This window comes from Herpailurus yagouaroundi, unplaced genomic scaffold (genome assembly GCF_014898765.1).
Source record: "Herpailurus yagouaroundi ecotype Mexico unplaced genomic scaffold, PumYag 221, whole genome shotgun sequence".
Lineage (NCBI taxonomy): Eukaryota > Metazoa > Chordata > Mammalia > Carnivora > Felidae > Herpailurus > Herpailurus yagouaroundi.
In genome coordinates, this window is record NW_024412452.1 from 2,884,876 (window position 1) to 2,900,450 (window position 15,575).

A 15,575-nucleotide genomic window follows, 5' to 3' on the forward strand; every position below is an offset into this window, starting at 1 on the left:
ACTGAGAGCAAACTGAGGGTTGATGGGGGGTGGGTGGGAGGAGAGGGTGGGTGATGGGTATTGAGGAGGGCACCTTTTGGGATGAGCACTGGGTGTTGTACGGAAACCAATTTGACAATAAATTTCATATATAAATAAAAAAAATAAAAAATAAAAAAAATACCGTACAATCCACTCCCCAATTTGAACATGGAATAATATTATAATTAGCATATTTTTTAGGAAAAACAAGTATATGGTGAGTTTTATTTTGATTATTTAAGTTAGGTATAATGGCATTTGTACCCATCAAAAGTTATAACTGAATGTTTTAAATGTTTGTACTGTCACTATAACTGGCAAATAAATTTAGTGTCTTTTACTTTGTCTAGGAATAAGTTTCATATTTTCAAGAGCACAAAAAGGTTTAGCATTGTGAGAGTGTGTAGGAATTGGAGCCTCTTTCTGACTGTGGATGCCACAGAGCCAAGTTCCATATGTATATAGTGAGAGTCTTGACTAGGTTAAGAATTTCACCAGAAGCTTAACTAAAAAGAAGCAAAAGCCTCCTCCACAGTAAGATCCAAGTAAGAAATATTCAACTCTGGGCTAATCTCAATTTAAATCGGGATATATTTGCTTGTTTGTTGTTGTTATTGTTTTGCTTCGCCTCTCTCATGGTGCATAGGTTTTCCTGAGATACACAGAAAGAAGATTGTAATGGCTTCATTGACCCAGTTGATCCTGGCTCATTCCATTATCTCACAAAAAGCCTATTTTTCTACCATCATGACCCACCACTCTTGCTACACTGAACTACTTTCTATTTCTTAGACAAGCAGAGACTATTGCAACAGGACGCTTTCCTTGCTCTTTCCTTTGCTTGGGATATTCATGTAAAGACTTGCATACATATATGGTTGCATATACTCGTTTGATGCCCAGACAAGAATGGAAGCCTGAAAGTTTATTAAGTATGGCCTTGCCTGATCTCAGAATGTACAGTATTACTTTTCACATGGTAGCATTAATAGAAAACTGGCATGTGGAAATCCTTATGTTCTTAGTACATAACACATTTGGTATTTCAAAACAACCTCTTAAATTATTTAACTCTCTTTCCTTTTTAGAGTTGAAGAAACTGAGGTACAGTGAAATTACATCAGTTGTGTCAGACACACAATTATCAATTTCATCAATGCATTTAGGACACAGAATTTGGTCTCAAATGTTAACTACCTTTCTTGAATTGATGCCTCAGCAGCAGCAACATGTCTTCTTATTCAACATGTCTCTGGGGGCAAGGGAAACAAAAGCAAAAATGAACTACTGGGACCTCATCAAGATAAAAAGCTTCTGCAATTATGAAGGAAACAATAATCAAAACTGAAAGACAACCAATGTAATGGGAGAAGGTATTTGCAAATGACATATCAGATAAAGGGTTAGTATCAAAAATCTATAAAGAACCTATGAAGCTCAAAACCCAAAACAAATAATCCAGTGAAGAAATGGGCAAAAGTCATGAATAGACACTTTTCCAAAAAAGACATCCAGACAGCTAACAGAAACATGAAAAATGCTAAACATCACTCATCGTCAGGGAAATACAAATCAAAACCACAATGAGATACTATCTCACACCTGCTAGAATGGCTAAAATTAACAACTCAGGCAACGACACATGTTGGCGAGAATGCAGAGAAAGAGGGACTCTTTTGGATTGCTGGTGGGAATGCAAACTGGCACAGCCACTCTGGAAAACAGTATGGAGGTTCCTCAAAAAATTAAAAATAGAACTACCCTATGACTCAGCAATTGCACTACTAAGTATTTATCCAAAGTACACAAAAGTGCTGATTCAAAGGGGTACATGCACCACAAAGTTTATAGCTGCCCTATTAACACTAGCCAAAGTTTGGAAAGAGCCCAAATGTCGATTGACTTATGAATGTATAAAGAAGAAGTGGTATATATATACAAGGCATGTTACTCAGCAATGAAAGTGAAAGTTTGCCATTTGCAACTACGTGGATGGGGAACTAGAGTGTATGCTAAGTGAAATTAGTCAGAAAGAGATAAATATCATATGACTACTCCTATGTGGAATTTAAGATACAAAATAGATGAATATAAGGTAAGGGAAGCAAAATAATATAAAAACAGGGAGAGGCACAAAACATAAGAGACTTTTAAATATAGAGAACAAACTGAGGGTTGCTGGAGGGGTTTCGGGTGGGGGGATAAGCTAAATGGGCAAGGGGCATTTGGGAATCACTAGTTGGGATGACCACCGGGTGTTATATGTAAGGGATGAATCACTTGATTCTACTTATGAAATCATTATTGAACTATGCTAACTTAGATGTAAATTTAAAAATAATAAATAAATTTTAATAATATTGATGAATTAATGAACATGAAATATATGAGAACCTGGACATAACCAAGATTTGAAATGCTATTCTAGATATATAAAAAGGTTAAATCTATACCATACAGATGATTAATATAGAATTTTAATTCAACACAAAACTATACTATTATAGAAACTTATCTGGATGGTTCAATTTATAGTTGTTGGAAAACTTCAGCTAAAGTTCAGAATGACTAAATAAACACCAATGTGAATTTATCTTAAATTTTAACTTAAAACCCAAATGTATGCATTTTATGTCAGGAAGCCCAGGAGTAAGGTGGTGATTGCTCAAGACAGGTGGTGGCAGTTCCATGTATGTTGAATCCACCGGCAGGTGCTGGCTGACAGACACGTTTTAAATACTTAAATATTGATATTTATTCATACATAATATTTAGTCATTTAGCTGAAATGCTACCTTTTTATTTGCAATGTATGTGGAGAGTGTGAAGAAAGTACAAGTAGAAAAATATCTGGAAATTTGGGGAAATTAGGAGTGCCTTTTTTGCATTGGCTATGGTAATGATTCCTGAGGTGATCTCTGGTAGAAGAAGACACTAGGTCCTACAAAGAGAATCAGAGATAACTGTGGATGTGGAGCTCTTTCTCCTGATCCTCGAAAAAAGCACTTCCATTGACAGAATTCTGGGTGAGGGAGCAATGATGATAAAAACAGCCACATGAAATGGTAGAATGAAATAAGTAGTATGGTAGCTAAGGTTATGAAAATGAAATCTCTAAGAGTGATATTAAACAACAGGCATGGATTAAGAGACTTAATAAAAACACCCAATGTCAGCTACAAAGTGAGAGTATTTATGACAAATTAGTGGTTTCACAATGTTCCAAGGATAAATGTAAAACTTCAGAACTGGAGAAGGAACAGTTCAAAAGTTTATGACAAATCTACTCTGAAACAGGTGCAGAATATCTTTTCTGAAGCTTCCAGCAATAGAACGTCTCTGAACTTTCATTTATGTGAAGGAATAAACTGAATGAGGATGCAGAAATAGATTTCCTTATCATTCAGAGAAAGGAACCAGTCAACAAGGAGCAAGATAAACAGTCACTCAACCAAGGGCCAAACTAACATGGAGAAGTCTCTGCCATGGCTGGATCTTCCAAAGAAATGGAACCACGGAAGGACAAGTAGAGGTGAAGAAGAACAAAGAAAGGGAGGAAGTATGGCAGAAAATACGGGGAAAAAACCTAAAATTAAAAATCAACATAGAATACTGAGTAAGACAGTGGCCTAAAAAGCACCAGAAGGCTGAGCTTGAAGCTTAAGGTGAGGAAACCCAAGGCCACTGGCTCAGAAGCAGAGAAAAGCAAGAGGAGAAGCCAGGCCAAATGTAGAGAGATAAATGGATGGAGATAAGAGTCCTGAGGAAGACACTAATGGACAAAAATAGGTGTAGGAAAAAGAAAAAAGGTTTTCAAAAGTTGAAACATATTATAAGAAAAAAATGAAGTTCCCAGGACATTTGCAGTTGGAGAAATGGGAGATCAGTGTGCTCCCATGAAAGATAAATTCAACTGGTAGCACTTTTAAAGTAGGTCTGAGACAGGGTCCAGATCATAGAATAGTGATCAAAAGGCTAAGAAAAAAGATTGCATTTCATATTTACAGAGTGACAAATGAACATCACAGATCCAAAGAGAAAATTCTGAAAAACTTTAACAAGAAAATCAGCAAAAGCCCCCAACTTTAAGTCACAAAAAGGCAAAGGCAAAGTTCTGAAATGAACAATTTTGTATTTAAAAAACAAATCCATTCTATTATTGATGTGTTCCTTTCATCATTGTTTGTAAAACACATAATGAATTATAACAACTAGAATTTTGCTTTCCAATGTTGTATTTTTAAGATAAGAAAACAATATTTCTTTGCTAGCACTTCCATGAAAAGATTAAATATATTCTTTTCCAATTACACACACACACACACACACACGCACGCGTGCAAATATACATGCACATATACACACACACACACACGCATATTCATTGACCTATTGTTGGATACAGGGTCAAGGTTTTTCATTTGAGTACAAGCGCACCAATTGGCAATCTCCATCATCTCTCTTGCATAAATCACATCCAGAAATGAATTCTATAGAACTTTAGTGTCAAGGCCTAAAATGAAGAGGGAAACAAAAGCTGATTGCAAAAACATCTTAGTGCAAAATGTTTCTGTTATTTTTTGCATAACATCCAATCTTTTTCAGCTCTTAAGTTCACAATTAGCAAACTTTTAGTGAGTTGCCTGGCTTGTATTTGAAAGCATTCAGATAATTGTTAAGGAAACAACTCTTTTTGACAAGCATAACTGGATTGATGCAATATTTAAATACATTATGTAAACATAATAACTGATATACCTGGAATGACTAGACTCGGAAACAGGAAAATCAATCTTGATGAGTACAATATTCTGCTTGTGGGAGCAAATATTCATAAGCTTCTTAGAGAGTAACGTACCTTGTTGCATGTGTTTATCAAAACTTTGATCAGTTAGTAAGTTCCACAGCCAAATAGGAGAACAGTGATTAATAATGCAAAACGGCTAATTGGGGTTATTTAAGACAAATTCTTTAGTCATAACTGTCACTCACAGGTGTCTGGCAACTGTTGATTATGTTGTTTTTTAATGTTTATAGGTCACATGTAAAGTACTTCCCTCTGCACTTGCCTCTGAAGGGTGGTAGAAAATTCCACCCTAAACTATGCCACTAAGACATAAGAATTATTTGGAGCTAAAGACAATTGAAATATGGCAGATATAAGAAGAGCCTTTGAATCTTCCCTTTTCTTCCTGGAAACAGGAAATAAAAACTCTCCTGTGCCAGCAAAAAGGAAATGTTCTTCAATAAGAGTCACAGCTGAGAGGGAAAAAAAAAACAGCTTAGTAAAATAATTATTATCTCCTTACATAGTTTAGTTACTTTTCCACATTACATTCAACCTAGCATAAAAGCAGTTAGGTTTCCGTACTTCTTTGGGTCTTCCCCCCCACCCCCCGATGAGGTCTCCCATCTCACATAAAAACTTATCAGTTTGTATGCTTTTCTCTTGTTTATCTGTCATATGTCACTTTAATTCTCAGGCCCAGCCAAAAGTCCCTAAGATGATAAAGGTAAAATTTTACATCTCGTGCCCCTCTTATTTTAACCATGGAGAGTTTAGAGCAAGCCATTTTAGAGTAAAGACAAAAAAAAGTTTTGAATTTGAGTCCTCAATTTGCCACTTATTAGTTGTGTAAATTTATTTATTTATTTATTTATTTATTTATTTATTTATCTATCTATCTATCTATCTATCTATCTATCTATTTATTTATTTAGAGAGCTAGTGAGCAAGCTGGGGGGGGAGGGGTAGAGAGAGGGAAAGAGAAAATCTCAAGCAGGCTCTGCACTGTCAGCACAGAGACTGAGGAGGGGCTTGCTGTCATGAACCATGAGATCATGACCTGAGCCAAAATCAATAGCCTAATGCTCAACAGACTGAGCCACCCAAGTGCCCCAGCTGTGTGATTTTTTAAAATAAATTTCTTAACCTCTCCACATCTCAGATTCCTTATTTTTTAAAATAGAAATACTAATGCATATTTTGGGTTGTTGTTGAAGTAAATATAAACTATATATACAATGGGTTTAGGGTAAGGCCAGGTTAAAAAAATAGATTAAAAATATGGTAGCTTAAACAATATATATGGTAGCTTTAACTATAATCCCAATCTCCACTATAGCACCCTTCTTTATTATCAGAGTTATCCTTGTTTCTACATTTTTTACATACCGATCAGAGCTGAGGAAGTCTAAAATGTGTACTTTTACTCCAATCACACTTTCTCTTGGAAATCTCATCCTATTGATGTTTTCCTAGGTTCATTTCTTTCTCTCATTCTCTCTGTCAACAACCAAGATTTTGGTAATCTAACTCCTCTCCATTTACTTTGTCAAATCATGTCACCTTCTATCACTTTATCAAACAACAACAAAAAAAACTCAACTAAAGTCATTTTCTGACATATATGTCACTGAATTAGGTGGTGCAAATCCAACCAATACATTAAATTGAAGAACGATTGGATATTCTATTTATTTTAGGTAAGATCAAAACTTAGTAGAGGGGAAGCATGAAGAGATTATTTTTGAGATATTTAGAAGTGAAAGAGGAAAGGTGGAAGAGAGAGAAGTAAGGTTTTGAGCTGTGAATATTTAGTTGTTGAGCCATTACTACAGGAAAAAAAAAAGATTATCCAAAAAGCACCTTTTTGTAGGAAGTATCACATAAACATCACTGTTCACATTCTACCTATAGGCAAAATCCCCTGCTTTAAGATGTGTATTCGAGGCCCTGATCATATCCCAAATCTGTAAAATGTGGCCTTATTTCTGTAGTAAAACCATAACCAGAGACCCAAAATATTTTAAGTTCAGTAAATATAGTAGACATATAACAATGATTTCCATCACCATGCAAATGGAAAAAACAAACTAAAAGTGTTGTAACTAAAGTGTACAAAATCATAAAAACAAAACAAAACAAAAACAAAAAACAAAAAACAAAACACTGACTTGGGAACATGTAATGTTTCTCTACATCCCACAGCAATCAAACTAGAGCACATTCTTCTCAGAAGTTGAAAATCATTTCAAGGTAAATAAAACAGATTCCACTATACCTTAAAAGTAAATTTATGGAAATTGTTATCCTAAAAGTAATGAGTGAGATACACTAAAAATACAAATCACATTCTCATGTCTGTTAGTAGGGCTGCGTGAATAAATATTTTCCAAGTTTGCTCTTTCTTCTTTTCATTTCTCTCTTATCTTATATTTCCCTCGTATATAATGTGTGATAAATAGCAATCATTAAGATTTTTACCAATCATATGCTCAGGAACTTGAGTGTAAAGGGAAAAACAAACAAACAAACCAACCTGAAGAAAGACAAAACACTTTAAAAAACTTTTCTGTTAATGTTTATTTATTTTTGAGAGAGAGAGAGACAGAGTGTGAGCAGGGGTGGGGCAGAGAGAGAGAGGCAGAAACAGAATCTGAAGCATGCTCCAGCTCTGAGCTGTCAGCACAGAGCCTGACGCAGGGCTTGAACTCATAGACCAGGAGATCATGACCTGAGTCGGACGTTTAACCGACTGAGTCACCCAAGCACCCCAAAACAAAACACTTTTGATGGAAAGGTGAAAAGACTGAACAACTTCTCACATTTTGTTTTATTGTATTTTATTTTTTAAAACTTTATTTGGGGGGGGTGGGAAGGAGTGCATGACCGGGGAAGGGGCAGAGAGGGAGCAAGAGAGAACCCCAAGCAGGCTCTGACTCAATGTGGGACTCTTATCTCGTGAACTGTTAGATCATGACCTGAGCTGAAAGCAAGATTCTGAGGCTTAAATGACTCAGCCACCCAGGTGCCCCCTACTTGTCAAATTTTAAATGTGTTCTTGAACATATGGGAACATTGTACTATGTTTAATAGTGCTAATGAGTCAATTCTAATACTTTTTAGTTGTGTGATCTTGTAAACCTTAGTTTATTTATCTTCGAAATGACAAAAACAACCTTTCTTACAGTGATGTTGAAATAAAACAAGATGATAAACTATGCAATATGTTTGCTACAATGTTCTTGAAAAATTGTAATTAAATTGTTTTTATCAGTATCAGCATTTGTATTATTATCATTTATATGATATAAGAAAAGCAAAATTAAGCGGACTGCATGTTTGAAAAGCCATCTGATTTTGAGTTTCCATAAATGACAAGTACTAAATACTAAACTGTATTTAGTCATCTCACACTTTGTATCATTTATTCAGATGGAAGTCATTGGATCATCACAGACAACTCAAAGAAACACTAAAAATGTATATATTTTAAATATATAAGAGCTAAATATATATATTTGTTGTAAATCAAATACTATTGAGTATTATATATTCACCTGGAAAATAATAACAAGGTGACAAAAATAACAAAAAAAAGTTATGGTATAAAACCATGAAATTATAAGAATTCTCAGCCTTATTATATTTTTAGGATTTCTGAAATCAGGAGCTGGATTTCCTTTCTGTAATATCCATGGATATAGGTAAAAGTACAGAGCCATTTGTGAACTTTTGTTGAAAATACAATAAGGGCATGCCATTAACTAATGCATTGGGAAGCTTATAGTCTTTGAGGAAGTAAGAATTTTAGCTCAAGAAACCATTAATAAAAAGACTCAGGAGAGTTTACAATTAATCAGTATACATTATTTAATACACATCATAAGCAAAGAGACCATACCTTATCTGTTATATAACAAATGGGTTAAATTCACCTGATGGGTATAAAGGACACAAAGCCGCACTTTATTCCTTGCAGAGAATAACACCAGGGCTGGCTCATGCACTGGCTGAATTCAATTTCTGACCAAGATTAATGCCTGTGAGGTGTTCTAATTACACACACCCGATCCAAAAGATATATTTCCCATAATTTTCAACTGTGACTGAAAAGACACTGGGTAGATATATGGGAGGAAGAAACCTGTTGATATGTAATAACTATGTAATGACTGGTACAAGTAACTCATTTTTATTAATTAGAAATTAATAGCAAAATCACTAGGACTACTTTCTCAAGGAGCTTGACTCAGCACCCCAACTTGAGACACACTGCTATATAGAAAGTATGATCCATACGTGATCTCCCAGTTGAAAGCCTCCACAACAATGTGTCCTGTTGTAGAGGAAATTTATAGAAATTGTAGACAATTAAAATAAAGCTTTGTAAGAGCTTAAAGAATTGCACTTTCACAATATGTGGGGTGAGATCAGTGAAAAGACAAATTAGAAATGAGCTATATTTTACCAATGAGTAAAACTGGGATTAGACAAACAAGAAAGTAGACTTTAGTTCAATGTGAACACTTTTTGGGATATATTGTAATGGCCTTCTTGCAATGTAGTGTTACTTCATCATGACAAAACTGGCGGAAGCTGAACCGGCAGTGGCATATAAATGGCACACGCATCCCTGTTCTTCTGCTGTACCAATTACAGGCACAATTAATTGATTATTATAGTTTTATTTTTTTATGAATGTGGATGAAGAAGGAATCTTAGCACAGCACTGCAAGAATGAACAAAATGGATCAAATCTAACATGCAACATATAATCTACTTGACATACTGGAAATAAATGATTTCTGTCTCTTTAAATTCTAAAATTCAGAGTCAATATTCTATACATTTTTTAAGAAATATCCAATGCACAATTTTTGTGATTCTAGTCTCTGCCCTTTTTCTGCACATGCAATGTAAAATCCAAAGGGCTTCACACAAAAAGATTTATGATAGCCATTCCTTCAAAACTTTGTCAAAATACTAAGAAACACTTCTGAAAATTTCCCAGTAAATATTAATCACATGCTGGGAGAATAACAGCACTGAACTTCCTAAAATAAAATGAAACTTGATAAAATATTTTTGTGTGGAAAGCATTTAATGACTTACAATATAGATACAATTTTATGGACTTGTTACAAGCATAACATATGGAGGCATGGAAAATAGTGTTTTAACAAGCTTCATAGAAAAAGTTGTGTACCTATGAAAATCAGATTTCCCAAAGGATGAGAAATAGAAGCCCAAGAAAAATCATCACATCTATCTTCAAAATTGTATTTAACATGTTAAAATCATACTGTGCTCCAGTCATAAAATTTAAATATTGCATTAGTAATATAGGGTGATTGTGATGCATTAACAGAGCTTTTAGCTAAAACGTTTAGTTTTCTTCCTGGCTTATTATTTTCACTAGATAATGAAAAATCATTAGCCTTACAATTTTTATGATCACCAAAACTATTATTATTTAAATAACCAAATATTCCAGTTTGTTACCGATTGTTGTTGCAAGACAAATTATTCCAGGATAAACACTTTATTATCTGTTCCTGTGGGTCAGAAATTCCAAGCCAGCATGAGTTGTATGGGTCAACTGACTCAGGTCTCTGACAAGCTTTCAACCAAGACTTCAACTGACTCTGTGGTTTCATCTGAAGGACCAACTGAACGCAATTCATTCTAAGGTCTATTCATTCTAAGACTATGTAGTTATTGGCAGAATACAATTCCTTATCAGCCATTGAGCTGATGTACTCAGTTCCACATTGGAGGTTCTCACAGGTCTTTACCATATGGACCTCTCCACAGGCCAACTCATACCATATCAACTGGCTTCTTTCATATTGAGAGTGAAAATAAATGATTTGTAAGAATATTTTATCAGTAGTCTGGTTACCTAAGTAAAATCACATAAGATCCTGTACTTTTCAAAGCATGATGGGGGAAAACTATTATTATTAATTTTTATACTTTATTTGGTTTAAAATGTAGTTGATTTATATAATCATTGTGGATCTCCAATGTAGGAAAGGAAGTATTTATTCCTTTGTGTATCTTGTTTCACTAGTTATATACTACATTGAGGTAGTTGCTCTTCTGCATTCCTAATAACTCAGAACTATATAATATTGGCATTTTATGGAGTTTCAAGTTGTAGATGACCTTAAAAGTGATCAAGTGTGACTCTGTGCCCATTGAAGGACTTGAAAAATATTTCTGTTATGAGATTGCTATAGCTTGTTACTCCAAGTAATAATAAAAACAAAACCAAAAACAGTTTTGAACTTTTGTACTTGAAAGCCATCATTATCTAAATACAGCTTGTTATCAGTTGTATCCCACAACTTCGAATGGCATTTTAATTATTCTTCTATATTCAATGGCTCTCCTTCCTCTTGGAGTATTTTTTTTCCCTCCATCAATGGCTGTTGATAACATGCAGACTAATGGAAAAACATTGGGTTTGGAGGCCAAAGGAATTAATTCTAACATGTTGAATTAATTAGTTTTATTTTGATGGGCTTTGGCAAGTTGTTTAAACTATAAAGATCCCTTCCTTCATTTGTTGATTTATGTATTACAATGGAGACTGAACATTTGGAGAATCTCCTACAGGATAAATATAATTAAGGAAAAATATGTTTCTAAGATGAAAAAAAATGATGAGTCCAGATTCATAATTTCATGAGTAGATGTGTGTGTCATTCCAACAATCTAGAGTGAAGGAGCAGTACCAATGGAGAATCCATGTTGGTAGCATGCATAATGGCACCAGTTCACACTTAACTCAGGAGCAATCATGTTCAAAGCCTCAGTGATCAATATCCAGCACTTAAGGGGCAGCCTACAATAAAAAGTGACTCTAATATGTATTATAGTATGTGTTTGAGAAAGGCAATATTTTGATTTTCAGAAAAAAATAAATTCATTCTATTTTATTATTCAGTTTATTCATTTCAAGTTTCTTTGGCCCTCTCATATGGGAACTTATTTTACTGAATTAAATATAGTTGTATTTCAAATGAAATGCTATCCTAAAATGGTTGAGAATTCTTGAAATATGTTATTTTCCTAATTTCTTTAAAACTTACCCATCTAAATCTTGCTCATTCATGCTCTTAATAAAGGAAGAGGGTAAAAAAGAAAAATTATGAAATTATTTGTATCTTGTAGTTTTCTACCTGTACTCTATGGTTTGTAACACATTAGTGTAAATTCGCAATTTTAGGACAAATATTAAACTTGGAGTCAGATAAATGGATTTTAGGCCAAGGTTTATAACTAATTAGTTCAAGAACTTGAAAAGGTAGATTTACTTATTCTCTCTAGGCTTTATTTCATTATCTTTGCTAAAAATGGGAAGTAAACATAAAATATGGGGATGAGAAGTCTTAAAAATATACTGCTAGGGTGCTTACTTTTAATAAATGAGATTCCTGTACTCTAATCCAGATATGCTTTGCTAGCTGAAAATAACAAATCACATCTTTCTGTCCTACTAAGGAACTATGGAATGGATGTTTTCACAGGTGAGTAAATATTGGAAGGGGGCTTTCAGAGACATGATATGCTAGACTTACCATGTTCAGTATGTCTTTAATTGAATACTCAATTATTATTAGAAAATATTTCTTATGAAATAATGCAACAGCTACAACTATTGAGTTTGCTATATATATGTTCACCAGAGGGAGTATTCAAATGAATAAAGTATTTGAAATGGTTTCTAAATTTATATTACAAATTTATAAAAATATGTAAAATATCATTTCTATTGTCTCTACTTGTAACATGGAGTATATTTGTTGATGAGAGTTAATGTGTCAGTCAACTTAAAACAGCCACATACAATTTTGCTGCTTTATCCAATATAAGGCTTGACAGTCCCATAGTATACCTATATCAGTATCTGTATCTGTAACTGTATCTCTATTTATATCTGTATCTATCTGTGTCTGTCTACCTACCATCTGTTTATCTCCTTTTTTCTCCTTGTAAAAGACAGTCAGAAGTATAGTTAGTGGTATGGACCTTCACTCAAACATGAAACCTCTCACATCACCTTGGAGAATAAAGAAACAAACTCTAATTGTTCTTATGATAGGCAGGCTTTTAAAATAGCACCAATGATCCACATCCTTGAGCGTGGGAAGGACACAGTGATTTGATTCTGTCACTTTCAAGTTTAGACAGACAACACTGACTTCTTTATTGGTCTCTCTTTTCTTGATATTCTCTACACTCCTCCTCCTAGTCATCTTCCTTGCTTGCTCTGATTAAGCAAACTGTGAGTCACCCAATGGAGAGATCCCTGTTACAAGAAATTGAGGGCATTGTTTGGCCAAAAGTCACTAAAGAATTGAAACTCTAATTGGATACCCCACAAGGAATGGAAACATGCCAAACACCATTTACACTTGGAATTGGATCCTTCCCTGGTCTAGCCTTCAAATGAAACTGAAGCCCTGCTGACTGTGAGAGACACTGAGCCAGACAATCCAGATAAGCCATGCCAAAATTCCTAAACCACAAAGACTGTGAGAAAATAAATGTTTGAGCAGCTAAGTTTTGTCATAATTTACTATACAGCAATAGATAACTAATTCCTACTTCTATATTGACTTCTCGTGGATAAAACTATATTATAGTTTTGCATATTAAACTATGACCTTTCTTACTCATCTTAAGGGTCTAAAAAATTAAGACCGCTAGGTGATGGCAACAGAGAATAAGTAGGCTTCGATATCCATATCACAAACACACACACACACACACACACACACACACACACACACACATTCACACATTATGACTTCATGAAGTCACCACAAACAAACCCTGAAATATTAATAAATCAAAATTTAAGTATGGGGCCCCTGTGGGGCTCAGTTGGTTAAGCATCAGACTTTGGCTCAGGTCATGATCTCAGTTTGTGACTTTGAGCTCTGAATAGGGCTCTGTGCTGACAGTGTGGAGCCTGCTTGGGATTTTCTGTCTCCCTCTCTGCCATGTTCCACTCATGCTCTATCTCTTTCTCTCTCAAAAGAAATAAACACTTTGAAAAATTTTAAATCCGAGTTTTCAGTCTGAATAATAATGTCTATGAAATATTTCTTGCATTGATGATATAACAAAGCAACTTGTGGTTCTGAGTTCTAAGGGAATGTACCTATTAAGTTAATATTTACATTTCTATTATTCAAATTCTCATGTCAAATGATAAGAAAAATTTTCAAATTTAGCCTTAAGGGTTCTTCATAGTTTTGTTACAGCTCTTTGTTGTCCCTTCTTATTTTATGATTTTTTTTTAATTGTTTGTTTTCATTTCCTTTAAAAGTGGCAGGTTTCTGAAGGTCTTTTAATTGCATTATCCATTAAAATCTGATTGAAATAATTACCATTGATTAGAAGAGAAGGGTAGGATTTTAATGCTTCAAATCAAATGATAAATGTAATATGATCCAGGGATCAGAGTAAGTAGGAAGTGACTGCATTATGTATCTTAATGCTGGTAAATGCTTCTGTAGGTTATTTAAAGGTGCTAAATAGAAGGTTCCTGGGAAGGAAAAGAACCCTTCCAATTAGCTCCCTCTAAAAAGGTCAGCTTTGGAACTGAGAGTCAGCATCTTTGAATTTGGGACTTGAATACAATTAGCTAAATGTCACAATGTAATTGTAGACTTAGCTAATGTACTCAGCTGACAGTTACCCCAGGATGGTAGTTCTGATATGTGTAATTGCATTCCATCAGTAGCTGTGTAACACTTCCTGTCAGGTGGTCAAAACTCCATAAGGAAGAGACAAAGAGAGAAGCAAATGTGAAAGGTCAGGACCTGAGGTCTCTACCATGAGGTGGTAGTTAATCCAGATTTGAGATGTCTCCTCAATTAAAAGGGATATAACTCTTACTGCTTACATTAAGGACAACTAACATTAAGCCACCAGATTTTGGAAACACCAAGCAATCAATATATCCATTAATCATCCAAGGCTGACTCAAAGGCAGCCAGATCTTGCAAGTATAAGGTTGGATTGCAAACATGAAGTGTGTCATTTTATTTTTGCTAAGTAACAGTACAAAAGCACTAAGGAAAATGAGAAGGAGAAGGAGCAAGAAGAAGAGGAGGAGAAGCATAAATGCCCAATCAATTTATATTCAGAGTGCCATTAGCAATCAATGGGATAAATCTTTCATATGGGAATTTTAATAAATGTATCATTATTAACAAATGTATTATGTAATATAGTAAATTTCAGTCTATGAAGAACTGACAAATATATGTTATTATTTGATCCTGATAATAACATTATGAATAAAAGGAGAAATTTTAAATTTTGTCATTTATAAATGAAGAAAACAATTAGAGAATTTATCAGATTTATTGTAAAGAATATAACTAGAAAATGAGACAACTAGTATTTATAACATGATTCAGGTTGCTTCTTTTGTAATTACCAAAAAAAATCATGTATTGCAAAAATACAGTGTATGTGTGTGCATGTATATGTACACCTTTGCATCCAATAAATTCTAGCAGAAGACTTACATTTATTCTTTACTGGGGATGTGTGTGTGTGTGTGTGTGTGTGTGTGTGTGTGTGTGTGTGTCCTTTTTGGAAGGAGGTAAAGGTAGTTAGTTACCTATATAGACTGCATTGGCTTACTTTAGCAGATCTGAATAAATACCTGTATGAGCACTGATTCAAGTAAGTATACTCTTTCCCCCTGCAACTTTACTTTTTACTTGAAACCTGTGTGAAA